The following is a 20,523-nucleotide window of genomic DNA, read 5'->3' as shown; positions in this document are numbered from 1 at the left end:
CCCACACACATAAGCAGAAGAGACTGCCTAGAGTGTAGCCTGTTTACCAGATAGCCAGTGGAGAGAAAATAGAATACACACCCTATAAAACCCACATCACAGCACAGGGGTAACCCCAACAAGAATACCTCATACAATAATAATAAATGGCAGAGCAATTGAACAGCAACTTCATATATGAAAGAACCCAGTCAGAGGATTTGCAGTAATCTGTATTGTCTTCCAGTGGAGGATTGCAGAGGGTATGAATGTGGGGGGTGTTCATAGTGGAGGAGTGCAGAGGGTATGAATGTGGGGGGTGTTCATAGTGGAGGAGTGCAGAGGGTATGAATGTGGGGGGTGTTCATAGTGGAGGAGTGCAGAGGGTATGAATGTGGGGGGTGTTCATAGTGGAGGAGTGCAGAGGGTATGAATGTGGGGGGTGTTCATAGTGGAGGAGTGCAGAGGGTATGAATGTGGGGGGTGTTCATAGTGGAGGAGTGCAGAGGGTATGAATGTGGGGGGTGTTCATAGACACAAAGGCCTTAAATGTCCACAATCTTCTTGGGCACGTGTCATTAGTAAACCCCACCTTAATACAGTTCAAATAACAATACAACTTACTAGCAACCTCACTTAACTAAAATGTCCACCCAAATACTTATGGCAGGGCAATAATAGTCCAGCTCTAATGATCTTCAATGGGAAGTGCATTTGAAAAATAGAAAGTTTAGTTGCAGGGTAAAGCACTGGAACAATAGCGGGAAGAGAAAGAGGGAGAAAGAACGAGAGATCCTAGTTGTGGTCTTCAGACGTGCCGGTGTACTGTCTGACCGTTCGATAGTTTGTTGGTTTGGGTAACCCCAACAAGAATACCTCATACAATAATAATAAATGGCAGAGCAATTGAACAGCAACTTCATATATGAAAGAACCCAGTCAGAGGATTTGCAGTAATCTGTATTGTCTTCCAGTGGAGGATTGCAGAGGGTATGAATGTGGGGGGTGTTCATAGTGGAGGAGTGCAGAGGGTATGAATGTGGGGGGTGTTCATAGTGGAGGAGTGCAGAGGGTATGAATGTGGGGGGTGTTCATAGTGGAGGAGTGCAGAGGGTATGAATGTGGGGGGTGTTCATAGTGGAGGAGTGCAGAGGGTATGAATGTGGGGGGTGTTCATAGTGGAGGAGTGCAGAGGGTATGAATGTGGGGGGTGTTCATAGTGGAGGAGTGCAGAGGGTATGAATGTGGGGGGTGTTCATAGACACAAAGGCCTTAAATGTCCACAATCTTCTTGGGCACGTGTCATTAGTAAACCCCACCTTAATACAGTTCAAATAACAATACAACTTACTAGCAACCTCACTTAACTAAAATGTCCACCCAAATACTTATGGCAGGGCAATAATAGTCCAGCTCTAATGATCTTCAATGGGAAGTGCATTTGAAAAATAGAAAGTTTAGTTGCAGGGTAAAGCACTGGAACAATAGCGGGAAGAGAAAGAGGGAGAAAGAACGAGAGATCCTAGTTGTGGTCTTCAGACGTGCCGGTGTACTGTCTGACCGTTCGATAGTTTGTTGGTTTGTATGTCAAAGCTTCGCAACAATGTTGCTACTAATCCATGCGATCCATAACCGGCGCGGTCCCAAACGATAACAACCACGACCTAGAACTGTCACACCGATGATTGAGTTAAATACTTTATAAACTACACACGCTGAAAATAAACCAAACTTCTGCAGCATTGCACGAAAAATCAAACTCTCGCGCCAACCAAGAGCTCCTCCCCAAATAGCTGAACGAGCTGTCCTCCTTCCTTACTGCTGATGCGCTCTTAAAGTGGCAGCGCACGGTGAAGGCTCCGTGCAGGATTTCGCCACAAGGTTTACTTACTTACAAGCCCCTAACCAACAATGCAGTTAAAAAAAATACAGATTAAAATAAGAACTAAATGTAACAAGTAATTAAAGAGCAGCAGTGAAATAACAATAGCGAGACTCTATACAGGGTGGGTACCGGTACAGAGTCAATGTGCGGGGGCACCGGTTAGCTGAGGTAATATGTACATGTAGGTAGAGTTATTAAAGTGACTATGCATAGATGATAACAACAGACAGAGTATCAGTGTTGTAAAATAGTGCAAATAGTCTGGGCAGCCATTTGATTAGGTGTTCAGCAGTCTTATGGCTTGGAGGTACAAGCTGTTAAGAAGCCTCTTGGACCTAGACTTGGCGCTCTGGTACCACTTGCCGTGCGGTAGCAAAGAGAACCGTCTATGACTGGGGTGGCTGGTGTCTTTGACAATTTTTAGAGCCTTCTTCTGACACTGCCTGGTATAGAGGTCCTGGATGGCAGGAAGCTTGGCCCCAGTGATGTACTGGGCCGGTCGAAGGCTGAGTGGTTGCCATACCAGGCAGTGATGCTCTCGATGGTGCAGCTGTATAAACTTTTGAGGATCTGAGGAATCCATGCCAAATCTTTTCAGTCTCCTGAGGGGGAGTAGGTTTTGTCTTTCCCTCTTCACAACTGTCTTAGTGTGCTTGGACCATGTTAGTTTGTTGGTGATGTGGACACCATGGAACTTGAAGCTCTCCACTGCAGCCCCATCGATGAGAATGGAGGTGTGCTTGGTCCTCTTTTTCCTGTAGTCCACAATCATCTCCTTTGTCTTGATCACGTTGAGGGAGAAGTTGTTGTCCTGCCACCACACTGCCAGGTCTCTGACCTGCTCCCTATAGGCTGTCTCGTCATTGTCGGTGATCAGGCCTACCACTGCTGTGTCATCGGAAAACTTGTGTTGTTACCTACCCTTACCACCTGGGGGCTGCCCGTCAGGAAGTCCAGGATCCAGTTGCAGAGGGAGGTGTTTAGTCCCAGGGTCCTTAGCTTATTGATGAGCTTTGAGGGCACTATGGTGTTGAACTGTAGTCAATGAATAGCATTCTCACATAGGTGTTCCTTTTGTACAGGTGGGAAAGGGCAGTGTGGAGTGCAATAGAGATTGCATAATCTGTGGATCTGTTGGGGCGGTATGCAAATTAGAGTGGGTCTAGGGTTTCTGGGATGATGGTGTTGATGTGAGCCATGACCCACCTTTCAAAGCACTTAATGGCTACAGACGTGAGTACTACGGCTCGGTCGTCATTTAGGAAGGTTACCTTAGTGTTCTTGGGCACAGGCACTATGGTGGTCTGCTTAAAACATTTTGGTATTACAGACTTGGACAGGGAGAGGTTGAAAATGTCAGTGAAGATACTTGCCAGTTGGTCAGGGCATGCTTGTAGTACACGTCCTGGTAATCCATCTGGCCCTGTGGCCTTGTGAATGTTGACCTATTTAAAGATCTTACTCACATCGGCTGCGGAGAGCGTGACCACACAGTCTTCCGGAACAGCTGGTGCTCTCATGCGTGGTTATCTTCCTCAAAGCGAGCACAGAAGTAGTTTAGCTCGACTGGTAGGTTCGTGTCACTGGGCAGCTCTTGGCTGTGCTTCCCTTTGTAGTCTGTAATGGTTTTCAAGCTCTTTTGATGAGTGTTGGAACCGGTCTAGTAAGATTCGATCTTAGTACTGGATTGACGCTTTGCCTGTTTGATTGTTCGTAAGGAGGGCATAGCGGGATATCTTTTAAGCTTCCGGGTTAGAGTCCCGCTCCTTGAAAGCGGCAGCTCTAGCCTTTAGTTCATTGCGGATGTTGCCTGTAATCCATGGCTTCTGGTTGGTGTATGTGCATACGGTCACTGTGGGGACGACGTCATCGATGTACTTATTGATGAAGCCAATGACTGATGTGGTGTACTCCTCAATGCCATCAGAGGAATCCCGGAACATTTTCCAGTCTGTGATAGCAAAACAGTCCTGTAGTTTAGCATCTGCTTCATCTGACCACTTTTTTATTGATCTTGTCACTGGTGCTTCCTGCTTACATTTTTGCTTGTAAGCAGGAATCAGGAGGATAGAATTATGGTCAGATTTGCCAAATGGAGTGTGAGGGAGAATTTTGTATGCATCTCTGTGTGTGGAGTATACGTGATCCAGAGTTTTTTTCCCCTCTGGTTGCACATTTAACATGCTGGTAGAAATGAGGTAATACTGATTTAAGTTTCCCAGCATTAAAGTCCCTAGCTACTAGGAGCGCCACCTCTGGGTGAGCATTTTCTTACGGCAGAATACAACTCATTCAATGCTGTCTTTGTGCCAGCCTCTGACTGTGGTGGTATGTAAACCGCTATAAAAAATACAGATAAACTCTCTCGGTAGATAGTGTAGTCTACAGCTTATCATGAGATACTCTACCTCAGGCGAGCAAAACCTCAAGACTTCCTTAGATATCGTGCACCAGCTGTTGTTTACAAATATACATAGGCCGCCGCCCCTTGTCTTACCAGACGCCGCTGTTCTATCCTGCCGGTACAGCGTATTATCAGCCAGCTGTTTGTTGATGGTGTCGTCGTTCAGCCACGTCTCCGTGAAGCATAACATATTACAGTTTTGAATGTCTCGTTGGTAGTTTATACTTCCGCGTAGGTCATCTATTTTATTCTCCAAAGATTGCAATTTTGCGAGCAGAATGGAAGGAAGTGGGGGTTTATTCGATCACCTACAACTTCTCAGAAGGCAGCTCGCCCTCCGGCCCCATTTTCTCGGCTTCCTCTTCACGTAGATCACGGGGATCTGGGCCTGTTCCCGAGAATATATCATTCGTATTGGACTCGTCAGATTCGTTGCAGGAAAACATGTATTCTGCCAGTCCATGGTGTGTAATCGCAGTCCTGATGTCTAGAGGTTATTTTCAGTCATAAGAGATGGTAGCGGCAACATTATGTAAAAAAATAAGTTAAAAAATATGTTACAAACGACGCAAATAAATTAACAAAAAACACAATCGGTTGGGGACACATAAACGTCTCTCTTCTTCTCCGGCGCCATTTTACGTCAAAATGATGTGTGGACAGTAACATTAGTACTAAAAAAAGTATTACTTTTTTAAATACATTTTTAATTGTCATGTTCAGTTAACATTAAATAATTTAAAAGAATGACTTAAGTTGTCTGTAATAGAACATACTTGCTAAAAACGATGATAGACATTAATAAATGCATTTCTGTAACTTCCTAAAGATGGCTGCACTGTGGCTTCAGTCCAGCGCCCTCTGTCAGTCATCCAGAGTTGACACATCATTGGTAGGGGACCTATTCAATCCGTTTCACTGAAGTTCAGCCCTATGGCACACTTGAAATTCAAAAGCAATATCGGATTGAGTCGGCAGCATTTACCGGTGAAAGCAGTCTCTGCCAACACTGTTGCCTTTAAATGTCAAATCGGCTACAACATGGAACTGCAGCGCTACGGATTGAATCCTGCCCTTTCAGATCAGTAGTTTATCATTTATGATGCTCGACATTCAATAACACTGTAACAGGAATAAAATCTTTATTTTTTAAAACATTTCTATCTGAAACAAACACTTGAGATTAAACAAATCCCCACATGAAATGCTTGATTGTACACATTCCAATCCTTTTTTTTATGAGACAGGCCACCCAAGGGTGATTTTCATCCAATGAAAACCTCATCACGGGATTAAGTGGGAGTTACTACTGTGTGTGTGTGTGTGTGTGTGTGTGTGTGTGTGTGTGTGTGTGTGTGTGTGTGTGTGTGTGTGTGTGTGTGTGTGTGTGAATGCCTGAGTGTGCGGGCGTGTCAGCAGCATACAAGGAAGTTCTGTGAATTCCATTCCAGCCATTACAATGAGTCCATTCTCCTATAGTTCCTCCCACCAACCCCCACTGGTCCCAAAGCGCTATTGTGTCTCTCTCCTCACTGAATTAATGATGTCAAGGACTGGCCGATTTAAACCAAATAGCAACTGATAATTGTGCACATGACTTCACAATTGAGTTTGAATTAACAGAATGATGAGGATGAAGAAGAAGAGGGTGATTAAATTTAGAACAATAATGTAAGAATTCCTCTTCCTCTGCCCTGCGAGAACACCCTAAAAAACACACTTATTTTTCTGGTTCTACTTTGTCAGTAGAATCTATAACTGGACTGTAGTATATTACTAACTAAAACTGTCAGGTTTTTATTATAGAGAAACTGAAATGTTTTGTTATATTCTTAACATATATGTGTTGAGTTACACAACAAGTGATGTCTGCTAATGAACAAGTTAATGATGCAGCCATATAGCCTTGGCTACTAAGCAGACATTTAAAAAATATTAAGAACAGGTTTGACTTATTTTCCAGACCTGAGCTATTTCATTGATTTGTTTTATTTATTAAAATGTACTTGTGGAACGTTACCGAATAAATATCAACAGCAGAAAGAACCATCTGGTAGCATTGGTGGAGAGTCAGGCAGGGGACCAGAGTGGAAGATAAATTCAGTACAGGCTACATAGACCTAGATATTTCAGACATACTGAAATCAATTTCATGTTCATTCAATTGACTTCTATTTTGCTAATTGTAGGCTTACTGTCTATATTTTTTGCCTCAATATATTTCATAATGTGTAACAACATGCACAATGAAAATCTATGATTTACTGCATTATTAAGGGATTAGCTTTACAATAAAATGCTCAATATTTTTTGTTGCCCAAGGTGATAATATCTGTGTAGGAGCTGATCGTCATCAGTATTGTGGAATAATTCTACACTCTTAGAATAAAAGGTTGCTCCGGCTGTCCCAATAGGAGAACCCTTTTTTGGTTTCAGGTAGAACCAATTTGGGTTCCATTTAGAACCCTTTAGAACCTTTGAAGATCTTCTTTGTTGGCACTCCTATATATTAGGTATATATATAAACATCACTATTGGGTCTTTTTTTCGATTAAATCGGTCCATATATACCTAAAATAGCCATCTATGGAAACTGTGTGATTCAGAAAAAAACACCGTTTGAAAACGCTACGTCATTTTTTTAAATTAAAAAAGTTGACGATAAACTTTCACAAAACACTTCGAAATACTTTTGTAATCCAACTTTAGGTATCAGTAAACGTTAATAATCTATCAAAATGACCACGGGGCGATGTGTATTCAATAGCTCCACGATTTCAAATCATCTTCCAAAAATCTCTCTTCCAAACCTTCCAGTCGGAGACCGGATGGAAAGTGATCTCCCAGGTTGGTTTGCCCAAGAAATAAACAGCCAGAAAATGACGAGACTGGCGACATCGTGTGGAAGCTGTAGGAATTGCAACCTTCACCATAAGTATAATGGTTTCCATTTAACAAACAATTGAACTGGCGGATTGATGATACTTATTTCAGTTTTCAGTGACCAGATTTTCTTGCGCTTTTCGCTGAAACACACGCTCTGTTCAAGTCACAGCGGTGATTTAACCAGTTTTAGAAACGTCAGAGTGTTTTCTATACACACATACTAATCATATGCATATACTATATACCTGGCATGAGTAGCAGGGCGCTGAAATGTTGCGCGATTTTTAACAGAATGTTCGAAAAAGTAGGGGGTAGGAGCAACAGGTTTTAAACATTATTTCCGAAAACCTGCTGAAAATCTAGTGTTTCTATGTCAAACAGTTGTTACAGTTCAGTCTTCTGTGATGTATATAAAGTGTAATATTGGGATGCAAACTCAAAATGTAATAAATGTCCAATGCATTATATCTGAGATGGTACAGGTGTCTTCTTTTTTAAGCCCATAACCATGTGTGTGAGGTGTATACTTTTGCTTCAAAGTAGAGTTTCTTTAAGACTACCAAGAAATACTGAGTGACCGTGATTTAGCCCCGAGGGGGGGGGGGGGGGGGGGGGGGGGGTCAGAGGGTACACAGAGGCAGATAATCAGGTTAATAGCACCTTGGAGGATAAATGTGAGAGATGGCATTGTCCATTTGCGTTTTAAAATCCCTCATCATCATAGTATGCATCGTTCAATATGGTAAATATCAAAACAAGCATAATATCTCAGTTTACAGAATATTCAACTGTTCATTTCACAATGTTTGTCACTATATAAACAGATGACATTGTGTTTATTTCATCTGTATTCAACATTTTACTGTACATAATCTCTAAATGAGCCCACGCACGCTTGCCCATACACACATACACACACACAATAGCTGTCAGGGCCCAGTAATTATGGAATAGAAGCCAGTCGTTATTCCAATGGAGCGTTCCGTCTGGAAGCTATCGAAGTGCCTTTGTTCCTCTCTCTCTACTCTGATGTGGGAATCTGAATTGTTTCCCGAGTTCACTGGCAGAGGAACCAATCATAATTAAAAAACAAACAATTAGGAGGAAGTTAGAGTTTGAGTCAAGCCAATCGCACACACGGTGATGATCCAGGGTGATCTTACGTTTACGTCAGTTATTAGTTCCACATGGGTGAGTTGTGTGTGTGTGTGTGTGTGTGTGTGTGTGTTGGACACTGCAACATTAGCTTTTCTAGCTGTTGTTTACTGTGCATAATAAACACATTTAGATTCTATTTAAAAAAAACAACATTTTAAACTACACCAAAGTGAGTTGAAGGACAGAGGAAGGTAACTTGAGGATTCTATTTCCAGTTCTTCAAGTGTAAGACTGTTTTCCAAGCCAGGAAATAGAATGTCTTGGCCCGGCCTGTCTGGAAAAACAGAACCAAATCTCAAATTAACCTCCTGGTCAAATTAAAGATGAGTGAAAGAAAGTGTAATACAATGATATAATTGATAACTTCATACAACCAATGTCTTTCAACTATTTCCTCTAGCCTACTTCTTGACACCATAAAGTATGATCAATAATTCCTTGTGTAAGAAATGGCTTTAGTAAACAAAAGGACTGACGGTTATGTATCTTTGGTTCCCAGCTCTAACCTCAGCTGTGAATGAGTGAAAGGTCTTTATGATATTTATTTTATTGCTAGGAAAGTGGTAGGCCTGTCCCGGCTGTGGTCAATTACACAACAACAGAGAAACTATGCTTGCTATACACACACATGCACGAACATGCGCACGCACACACACACACACACACACACACACACACACACACACACACACACACACACACACACACACACACACACACACACACACACACATACACACACACACACACACACACACACACACACACACACACACACACAGTTGTGTTTTGTAAGAGGAAGTTGGCACCAGGTTTTCAAGTGCAGCCAACGGCACTAAGCAGACAACGTGTGCAGAACAAGCTTTCATCTCCTTCTGTTTGTGTGTGTGTGTCCCATTGCATGCCAGGACAGATGGTTAACGGTCTACTCTGACAATGCCTTCTCTGTCTCAACCTCTCCTGGATCCTTAATAACTGCTACTGAGAATATCACCAGCAGGTTGATCTCAGGAAGGGAATAAAAGCACTTCAACCGATGTGACATTTGGCCTCGATTGATTAAAAAAATTGTACAGTAATAGCCAATCAGTATTGAGCTAAACTGGGCGAGTTTAGCTGTGATTGGTCCTGGTGCACCCAAAAAAAGTGTAAAGGAAAGCCAGTTTGGATTTTGCGTCATACAAATCACATTACATCAAAAACCAAATGTCACTGTCCTCCGGTGGCTAGCTAAAATCGTCCCTTTCCTAAGTTAGCCATGGATGGAGATAGGGATTTAGACTTGTAGTTTTACTTCATTGTCAATGATTAAAAGTGATTTTAACCATGCTCCACTTCTGAAACTGAGAACTAGAAGCCCCACCTGCTCAACTTCACCGCTACTGGACTGAAATTAGATTGATCGAGTATAGGTTACATCTTTTCTGAGAGAGAGAAAGAGAAAGACGGTTATGTATATTTTATGACAGACGGTATAGAGTACAGGCTAGTACAACTAGAAGCACAAGCATTTCGCTACACTCGCATTAACATCTGCTAACCATGTGTATGTGACAAATCAAATTTGATTTGATTTGAGAGGGAGCAAGAGAGACTGTTATGTATGTTTTGTGTGAGAGAGAAAGAGAGTGTCACAGCTGGCTGAAGGACTGGACCAAGGTGCAGCGTGGTAAGCGTACATCTTTTCTTTATTAAAAATGACGCCGAAAAAAAACAAAGAACAAAACCAAACCGTGAAGCTTTGGGCTACAGTACCACCCCCCAAAGGTGCGGGGAGGGTCTGGTGGGAATTTCTCCACGGTGGCGGCTCTGGCGAGGAACGTAAGACCCTGCAGCTCCGGACAGGAGGGAGACTCTGGCAGCTCCGGACAGGAGGGAGACTCTGGCAGCTCCGGACAGGAGGGAGACTCTGGCAGCTCCGGACAGGAGGGAGACTCTGGCAGCTCCGGACAGGAGGGAGACTCTGGCAGCTCCGGACAGGAGGGAGACTCTGGCAGCTCCGGACAGGAGGGAGACTCTGGCAGCTCCGGACAGGAGGGAGACTCTGGCAGCTCCGGACAGGAGGGAGACTCTGGCAGCTCCGGACAGGACTCACCGGGCTGGGGAGACACAGGAGACCTGGCTCTGGGAGCAGGCACAGGACTCACCGGGCTGGGGAGACATCCAGGAGGCCTCTTCCTTGGCCGAGGCACCGGATACACTGGGCTGTGGAGGCGCACTGGTGGTCTCGAGCGCAGAGCTGGCCCCACCCGTTCTGGCTGGATGCAAGCTTCCACCCGGCAAATGCGGGACGCTGGCACCGAGCACACTGGCCTGTGAATGCTCCGCCTCGACACCGTGAGCATCACCCCATAGCACGGGGCCTGACCAGTCCCATGCTCTCCACGGTATGCACGGGGTGTTGGCTCAGGTCTGCTTCCTGACTCTGCCACAGTGTGTGCCGTCCCCTAAAGTATTCTGGGGCTGCCTCTCAGGCTTCCTTGCCAGCTGTGTTCCCACATACCACTGGTTCCTTTCTCCGGCTGCCTCTGCTCTCCTAGCTGCCTCCACCTGTCCCCTAGCTGCGATCCCTTCCCGCCAGGATCTCCTCCCATGTGTAGACTCCCTTGCCATCCAGAACGTCCTCCCATGTCCCATTACCATGCTGCTTGGTCCGTTGGTGGTGGGAAGTTCTGTCACGGCTGGCTGAAGGACTGGACCAAGGTGCAGCATGGTAAGCGTACATTTTCTCTTTATTATAAATATATAAATATGCATACATATATATATATATATATATAATACATTTATAATACATTTAAACTCTATCTGAGATGGTACAGGTGTTTTCTTGTATTTAAGCCCATAACCATGTGTGTGAGGTGTATACTTTGGTTTCAAAGTAGATTTGTTTACGACTGCTGTCGTGTCTTTGGAATCATTAAAGGTGAAGACTTATTTTATCAAATCAATTCTCTGTAATTATTATTACGTGATTAAACTAATCATGTAAATTTTATCAACTAGGAAGTCGGTGCACCACAGAAAATCTTCAGACTACAAAGTTATAAATTCCCAAATATAACAAATATAACTCTTCAGATATTTGAATATCTGTTCAAATAGTCTTCTATTTATTAATTATTCGTTACCTTACGTCAGTCTCATTTCAAACGTTGTAGAATTCTTGTGTGGGTTATCAAATCAAATTTCAAATCAAATGTATTTACATGGCCCTTCTTACATCAGCTGATATCTCAAAGTGTTGTACAGAAACCCAGCCTAAAACCCCAAACAGCAAGAAATGCAGGTGTAGAGGCACGGTGGCTAGGAAAAACTCCCTAGAAAGGCCAAAACCTAGGAAGAAACCTAGAGAGGAACCAGGCTATGAGGGGTGGCCAGTCCTCTTCAGGCTGTGCCGGGTGGAGATTATAACAGAACATGGCCAAGATGTTCAAATATTCATAGGTGACAAGCAGGGTCAAATAATAATAATCACAGTGGATGTCGAGGGTGCAACAGGTCAGCACCTCAGGAGTAAATGTCAGTTGGCTTTTCATAGCCGATCATTCAGAGTATCTCTACTGCTCCTGCTGTCTCTAGAGACTTGAAAACAGCAGGTCTGGGACAGGTAGCTCGTCCGGTGAACAGGTCAGGATTCCATGGCCACAGGCAGAACAGTTGAAACTGGAGCAGCAGCACGGCCAGGTGGACTGGGGGCAGCAAGGAGTCAGGCCAGATAGTCCTGAGGCATGGTCCTAGGGCTCAGGTCCTCAGGGAGAAAGAAAGAAAGAAAGAAAGAAAGAAAGAAAGAGAGAGAGAGAGAAAGAGAGAGAGAAAGAGAGAGAGAGAATTAGAGAGAGCATACTTAAATTCACACAGGACACCAGATAAGACAGGAGAAATACTCCAGATATAACAGCACTAGCCCCCCGACACATAAACTACTGCAGCATAAATACTCGAGGCTGAGGCAGGAGGGGTTGGGAGACATTGTGTCCCCATCCGACAATACTCCCTGACTGGGCCAAACAGGCAGGATATAACCCCACCCCACCCCATCCCACCCACTTTGCCAAAGCACAGCCCCCACACCACTAGAGGGATATCTTCAACCACCAACTTACCATCCTGCACGAACCCAGCCGAAACTATGAATCATCCAAGCACCAATTATCTTAATAATTTATTTTCTAACTAACTAAATAATCACAGAAATGCATAACAAACAAACAGTAGATATTGGATACTAACAATGATAGGGAAGATCACCTAGTGGGCTAAACCGATATGACGGCTTGGTATACAAAGGGAAGTGGGTGTGGACTGAGAAAGTAGCGTGAAAAAAGGGATCAGTGCACACAGTTGATAATTATATTACTTGAAATGCTAATCTTTTGCATATGAACGCTCACTCACTCTGGAGTTATGATCTTCTCTGTTGGAATCGTCGGTCCGTAGACAGTTCATCAGAGAGTCTCTGGTTACTTCTGGTGGTAGCTCTATCGGCGGCTCCTGATTGTGTCTGTTGTAATGGATACGGCAGGTGTCCACAGTCCTCAGAATAGATGTTTCGGCGGTTGTCAGGATTCGCATCCCAAAATTATTCAGCATTAAAAGGTCCCCAAGAACACAGATGGTCACTCTGACAGAGCTCTAGAGTTCCTCTGTGGAGATGGGAGAACCTTCCAGAAGGACAACCATCTCTGCAGACCATTCATCAATTTGGCTCTTATGGTACAGTGTCCAGACGGAAGCCACTCTTCAGTAAAAGACACATGACAGCCCGCATGGTGGTGGCAGCATCATGCTGTAAGGGTGTTTTTCAGTGGCGGGGTCTGGGAGACTAGTCAGGATCGAAGGAAAGATGAACGGAGCAAAGTACAGAGAGATCCTAGATGAAAACCTGCTCCAGAGCGCTCAGGACTTCAGACTGGGGTGAAGGTTCACCTTCCAACAGGACAACAACCTTAAGCACACAGCCAAGACAATAGAGGATTGGGTTCAGGACAAGTCACTGATTGTCCTTGAGTGGCCGAGCCAGAACTCGGACTTGAACCTGAACATCTCTGGAGAGATCGGAAAATAGCAGAGCTGCGATGCTCCCCATCCAACCTGACAGAGCTTTTAATTCATTTTAGAATAAGACTGTAACGTAACAAAATGTGGAAAAAGTGAAGGGATCTGAATACTTCCCGAAGGCACTGTATGACTAGATGAAATATTACGTATATTTCGTATAGAGAGAAGTCATTCAGTATGTAATCTTAGAAATTGTACTGAGGCTATCAAAATTGGATAAATTAAGTGTTTAGTGAAAACGAATAATAATTAAAAAAAATACATGTTAAAAATAAAAATAAATTAATATACCAAGTGTTCCCTCTGGAAATGTAGCCTAGCCTAATAGCAATTTCATGTCAGTAGGCTTCCACTAGTTACCACAGCTACAAAGTCATAATCGACTACATTAATAAGAATTCATGAAAAAAAGAGGTTAGGGATAGACATATGGTTAGGTTAGGTTAAAAACCACTTTTAAATTAGATAACTTTTTTTTTTTTTTTTTTAAATAGGCAGGGTTTATGACTTCATGGCATAACTCAGATATTAAGTGTTTTTTCTCAAAGTTGCCAGAATGTCATGTCCTACTTATATCAGTACACTCATAACAACCTAATCACACCAACACTTCTATTCGATAATACAATTTTTTGTTAACCAAATTTGACACTCTTTCATTGACCTCCATACAAAATATCCTCGCTTGGTGGGAAAAAAATGGCAACTGCTGGAGAATATAATGATACAATATGTATTTTATTATTACCATAATGTAGCAGTGGCTAATTGAGAACTGGTTATGATTGTTTGGCTGAACAATGGTTAAATGAGCGAATAAATAATAATAATAATGTACACTTATTTTCCAGATGTTGAATTACTGTCTGGAACACCAAGAAAATGACAGCTACTCCAATCAGGGCTCATCTCTGACTAATGTCCCAAATGAACAGAGTGACATTTTTTCAAAGATTGTGGATCATTTAAGATAGTTCACTCAGGCCTTTTACTATATATATTTTTTAATCCATTCCGGTCTACTTAACTAGGTGTGTCTCTCATAGAGATCAATGCAATAGCAGCTGGGTCTGGTCTACATAGTTCAATATGTTAAATGGGGTGATCGATTTCCATTCTGTGAAGTTATTGGACTCTTTTCAGTGGTAAGGCGAAATCAACTGACTGTAAACGAAAGTCGAGGAGTGAAGTCGGGAATGTGCATCTGCGACAGCCGAAAGTCAATTGGCATGGCAGTGTTGCCATTGTTTCTAAAAGTTTATCTTTATAATGTCCCCAACCCCCATGTCACACACGTACAAACTGAACATTTATACAAATGAAAATGTAAACATTGTAGGCTACAATCAATTGGTGAGAGAGCCTCAAAGTTGGTTTCTCTATCAGTCATGTCTTTGATCACGTTTGCAGGTGTCAAACATAAACACCCTAATGATTGGTTGACAATTAACCTCCCACAATGCAGGCGATGGCTGCAGGATGAAGTTGTTGAAGAGCACCTGCATAAACTTGCATTCGCCTTCAGTCAAAACATCAAGACCTTTGATCACATGATTTCTATAAAGTTCATGCAGTCCACATGTAGGAGCAAGTCGGACAATTGTTATCCCCAATAATGCAACAGACTTTAAAAGGCGGAGACCAACGATGGTCACAGACTTGACAGAAGTGATCCGTTCGAATGCGCCCATTGCCTTTGAATTGATTGGTTAATTGATCTGTTCAGTTATTTATTAACAGTTCTGACATAGCATACCGCTATTCAGGTTTTGTATAGGCCTATTTTCAAAATGTTTGTTCCTTTTCCCTACAGTACAAAAAGACACAAAACATGGCTGATGATGGCAGTTTACATTACCATACGTTTTGGCCTGAACAAGGACTGTCGGAGAACAAATATGAAAAAATATTAATAACCATTTCCTGGTTAGAATAATATTAACTTTTCTTTCCTGGAAAAACTGTCCCACACATCCTGAGTGATTAACAACGTTTGTGAGACAATGTCAATGTTGTGTAGGAAAACTCACAACCTTTTTTTTTACAATCCGAGGTTAAGTTTGCTGCTACATCATCTTGTCTCATCATCCTGTCTCAGCCTCCAGTATTTATGCTGCAGTAGTTTATGTGTCGGGGGGCTAGGGTCAGTTTGTTATATCTGGAGTACTTCTCCTGTCCTATTCGGTGTCCTGTGTGAATCTAAGTGTGTGTTCTCTAATTCTCTCCTTCTCTCTTCTCTTTCTCTCTCTCGGAGGACCTGAGCCCTAGGACCATGCCCCAGGATTACCTGACATGATGACTCCTTGCTGTCCCCAGTCCACCTGGCCGTGCTGCTGCTCCAGTTTCAACTGTTCTGCCTTCTTATTATTCGACCATGCTGGTCATTTATGAACATTTGAACATCTTGGCCATGTTCTGTTATAATCTCCACCCGGCACAGCCAGAAGAGGACTGGCCACCCCACATAGCCTGGTTCCTCTCTAGGTTTCTTCCTAGGTTTTGGCCTTTCTAGGGAGTTTTTCCTAGCCACCGTGCTTCTACACCTGCATTGCTTGCTGTTTGGGGTTTTAGGCTGGGTTTCTGTACAGCACTTTGAGATATCAGCTGATGTACGAAGGGCTATATAAATACATTTGATTTGATTTGATTCATCATCATCTTCTTGTAGGACTGAGCGTTACGACCGAGCGCTACGACCGAGCGCTACGACCGAGCGCTACGACCGAGCGCTACCACCGAGCGCTACGACCGAACGCTACGACCGAGCGCTACGACCGAGCGCTACCACCGAGCGCTACGACCGAGCGCTACGACCGAGCGCTACGACCGAGCGCTACCACCGAGCGCTACCACCGAGTGCTACGACCGAGCGCTACCACCGAGCGCTACGACCGAGCGCTACCACCAAGCGCCACCACCGAGTGCTACGACCGAGCGCTATGACTGAGCACTCATTTTTGGATATTCTCTTGTATGCTCTGACCACTAAATTTCCCCATAGTCCAATTTCTGTGGAGAAAGATATTGCATGTTTAAATAACGTCTAAATTGCTACAAACAAGAAAACAGACAGATTGTGGGTTCTGTCATTCAGCCATTTTATTTGATAGCGTTTACCTTTTATCCAGAAAGCTCAGGAATCAAAGGTGTAGAAACAGAAGAGAATTACATGACTGATTATTTGATATATTAATTTCCTTCACCAGTATGAGATATTTTACTGACTTCAACACCGTCTCTCAACATTCTAGAACCTGTCTGTACGACTTACACTGACCACCAGCCCCATCATGCATCACCTGTTTCTCTCCCTCTTCACATTCTACCCTCATATTTACAATTTGATTAGGTGGACTATTGTCTCTGTATTTGGTGTAAAGATAACATTATTATTGTGTGTCTGTTAATCTCCAGCTGATGACAGTCCAGTAGATGACAGTTCACAGCCTTCACCACTACCATTCACTGCCTGGGCACACTCATTAAAAGAGAGAGAGTTTGAAATAACCTTTATTGGGTCTGGGAACCCACAACGCGATAAACACCCATGCAAAACCATGGTTACACATCAATTAAAAACACAACACCAAATCTTTCTCCACAGTAACTAAACACAACAGCCTCTGAATACCCCATATACTCATAAACAGATCAATATTGTTAACCAGTTTGTAATTGGCAAACTCAACCCTCTGTCTTGTTGTCAACATCCCCTCCAGCATGCCCACCACCTCCGCAGACCCCTGTCCCCGAAAACTGTTCTTTCGTGTCTTCCATATTGCTAATTTAGCTGCCCCTGACACAAAATTAAGCAAAATAATGACTAAACCTGTACTGTAGCCCAAATACCTCTCCCAGAGCTGAGAAGCTAGTGATCAGCTAGTGATCAGGTCAATCATCCCGACCAACCTGGGACACTGTAAGAACAGATGTGGTAGAGTTTCAGAATGGACACCCTTCCCCAACAGTAGGATCCAGGTGTACAAGATGCATATTGGTGGCTATCGCTCCATGTATTATCCTCCATTGAAGGTCAGCTGTCCTCTAATCAATAGGCAGTTTATATAAAGACTGCCAACAGCCTTTTGGGGAGGCAGCTGGACCAAATGCACCCACCCACCTCATTGATTTTACCACTTCCAGGGAAGACACATGGGATACTTTTACACAGATTTTGTACATGACCTTCTTTCCCACCGCCTTAAACTCCCCAGCTCCAGGGTATGGAAGGAAAGCAGCATCCTTAAACTCCCCCAGCTCCGGGGTATGGAAGGAAAGCAGCATCCTTAAACTCCCCCAGCTCCGGGGTATGGAAGGAAAGCAGCATCCTTAAACTCCCCCAGCTCCGGGGTATGGAAGGAAAGCAGCATCCTTAAACTCCCCCAGCTCCAGGGTATGGAACGAAAGCAGTATCCTTAAACTCCCCCAGCTCCGCGGTATGGAAGGAAAGCAGCATCCTTAAACTCCCCCAGCTCCGGGGTATGGAAGGAAAGCAGCATCCTTAAACTCCCCCAGCTCTGGGGTATCGAAGGAAAGCAGCATCCTTAAACTCCCTCAGCTCCGGGGTATCGAAGGAAAGCAGCATCCTTAAACTCCCTCAGCTCTGGGGTATCGAAGGAAAGCAGCATCCTTAAACTCCCCCAGCTCCAGGGTATGGAAGGAAAGCAGCATCCTTAAACTCCCCCAGCTCCGGGGTATGGAAGGAAAGCAGCATCCTTAAACTCCCCCAGCTCCGGGGTATGGAAGGAAAGCAGCATCCTTAAACTCCCCCAGCTCCGGGTTATGGAAGGAAAGCAGCATCCTTAAACTCCCCCAGCTCCGGGGTATGGAAGGAAAGCAGCATCCTTAAACTCCCCCAGCTCCGGGTTATGGAAGGAAAGCAGCATCCTTAAACTCCACCAGCTCTGGGGTTATCGAAGGAAAGCAGCATCCTTAAACTCCCTCAGCTCCGGGGTATCGAAGGAAAGCAGCATCCGGAAAACTCCCTCAGCTCTGGGATATCGAAGGAAAGCAGCATCCTTAAACTCCCTCAGCTCTGGGGTATCGAAGGAAAGCAGCATCCTTAAACTCCCTCAGCTCTGGGGTATCGAAGGAAAGCAGCATCCTTAAACTCCCCCAGCTCCGGGGTATCGAAGGAAAGCAGCATCCCCACGTCCTCCTCGAATACCCCGACCGCAGCACTAACATTCAGCGCAGGGAACACATAATCCAGACCCTCCGTCCACCGATCAGAATGGGAAGTGTCAGTCAGATATTGTCGATGAAGTACTGGCAAGGAATCACAGACCTCAGAGACGACCTTCCTCAGTAGGCGAGATGATCTGAGACCCGCTCTTTCTCCCAGCTCCTCCAACGATCTGCTCCTGCTCCGTATCAGATGACCCAGCTTGGTACACCCCACACCTAACAGGCATGAACGCAGGCTGGCTGAACCCATAGCACAGGACTGGACGGCAGTGTTGTAAAAAGAGAGGCTCTTCAAAAAGTCACATCCCTGGTGGCGTGCCAGCCTTATGGGACTTGACAAAAACTCTCCAAGCCTGGATACAGACTCATAAAATGGAGTCAAGCCAGACAAAATCAACCCCCCTCTAGCTTTAAGAGGAAAATATGCTTTAAGAGGAAAAGAAGCCCAAACAGCTGCTCTCCTTATCAATGTATAGGCTGTGTTGACCCAGCTAGAACAGTCACAGTACAACAGTCTCTGGGCTGCTTGAAGCCGGAAAGCCATGATCCTGGAAAAAATGTCCACCAGACCTTGCCCACCCTCGTGCAGTGGCAGGTACAGGGCTGCATCTTTAATCCAATGTTGTCCAGATCAAAAGAAATTGACAAGGGTCCTCTGATGCTCTTGTGGCTGTAAAATCATTAGTCTGTGCCACAGGGTAGAGGCAGCTAGATTATTGGCTACCAGCATCCTTCCCCTATAAGACAGCTGGGGTAGCACTCATTTCCACCTTGACAGTCTGGCACACACTTTCTCCACTACACCCTCCCAGTTCTTTTTCTGAAATACTTCAGAGCCTAGAAAACCCCCCAAAGTCTTCATCCCATCTCTGCCCCACTGAAGCCCCTCTAGTAACCGTGGAGCGGACCCTATCTGAAGCCCCCCTAGTAACCGTGGAGCGGGACCCTATCTGAAGCCCCCCTAGTAACCGTGGAGCGGGACCCTATCTGAAGCCCCCCTAGTAACCGTGGAGCGGGACCCTATCTGAAGCCCCCCTAGTAACCGTGGAGCGGGACCCTATCTGAAGCCCCCCTAGTAACCGTGGAGCGGAGCCTGTCTGAAGCCCCCCTAGTAACCGTGGAGCGGACCCTATCTGAAGCCCCCCTAGTGACCGTGGAGCGGACCCTATCTGAAGCACCCCTAGTAACCGTGGAGCGGGACCCTATCTGAAGCACCCCTAGTAACCGTGGAGCGGACCCTATCTGAAGCCCCCCTAGTAACTGTGGAGCGGGCCCAATCTGAAGCCCCCCTAGTAACCGTGGAGCGGGACCCTATCTGAAGCCCCCCTAGTAACCGTGGAGCGGGCCCTATCTGAAGCCCCCCTAGTAACCGTGGAGCGGACCCTATCTGGAGCCCCCCTAGTAACCGTGGAGCGGACCCTATCTGAAGCCCCCCTAGTAACCGTGGAGCGGGACCCTGTCTGAAGCCCTCCTAGTAACCGTGGAGCGGACCCTATCTGAAACCCCCCTAGTGACCGTGGAGCGGACCCCGTCTGAAGCCCCCCTAGTAACCGTGGAGCAGGACCCTATCTGAAGCCCCCCTAGTAACCGTGGAGCGGACCCTATCTGAAGCCCCCCTAGTAACCGTGGAGCGGACCACGTCTGAAGCCCCCCTAGTAACCGTGGAGCGGACCACGTCTGAAGCTGACCTGCCCACAGTGATTCACTCTTTTCCCAACTAACTCAAGCTGAGGAGGCCCCCTCATACACCTATAAAGCCTTTGAGAGAACCTTAACATCCTCACCCCCTGTAATAAAAACTATCACGTCATCTGCATACTCAGACAGTGCTATCGTGGGACCCTTCATTACCCCTGGCACAGAGAAACCAGTAAGCCTCGCTCTTAAAAAACAATGCATTGGTTCAATTCCCAGACAATATAACTGCCCTGAAATTGGGCATCCAGCCTGATACCCCCTTGGA

This window comes from Oncorhynchus kisutch, linkage group LG11 (genome assembly GCF_002021735.2).
Source record: "Oncorhynchus kisutch isolate 150728-3 linkage group LG11, Okis_V2, whole genome shotgun sequence".
Classification (NCBI taxonomy): domain Eukaryota; kingdom Metazoa; phylum Chordata; class Actinopteri; order Salmoniformes; family Salmonidae; genus Oncorhynchus; species Oncorhynchus kisutch.
The sequence above is the reverse complement of the archived record's forward strand: the minus strand, read 5'-3'. Positions refer to the sequence as shown.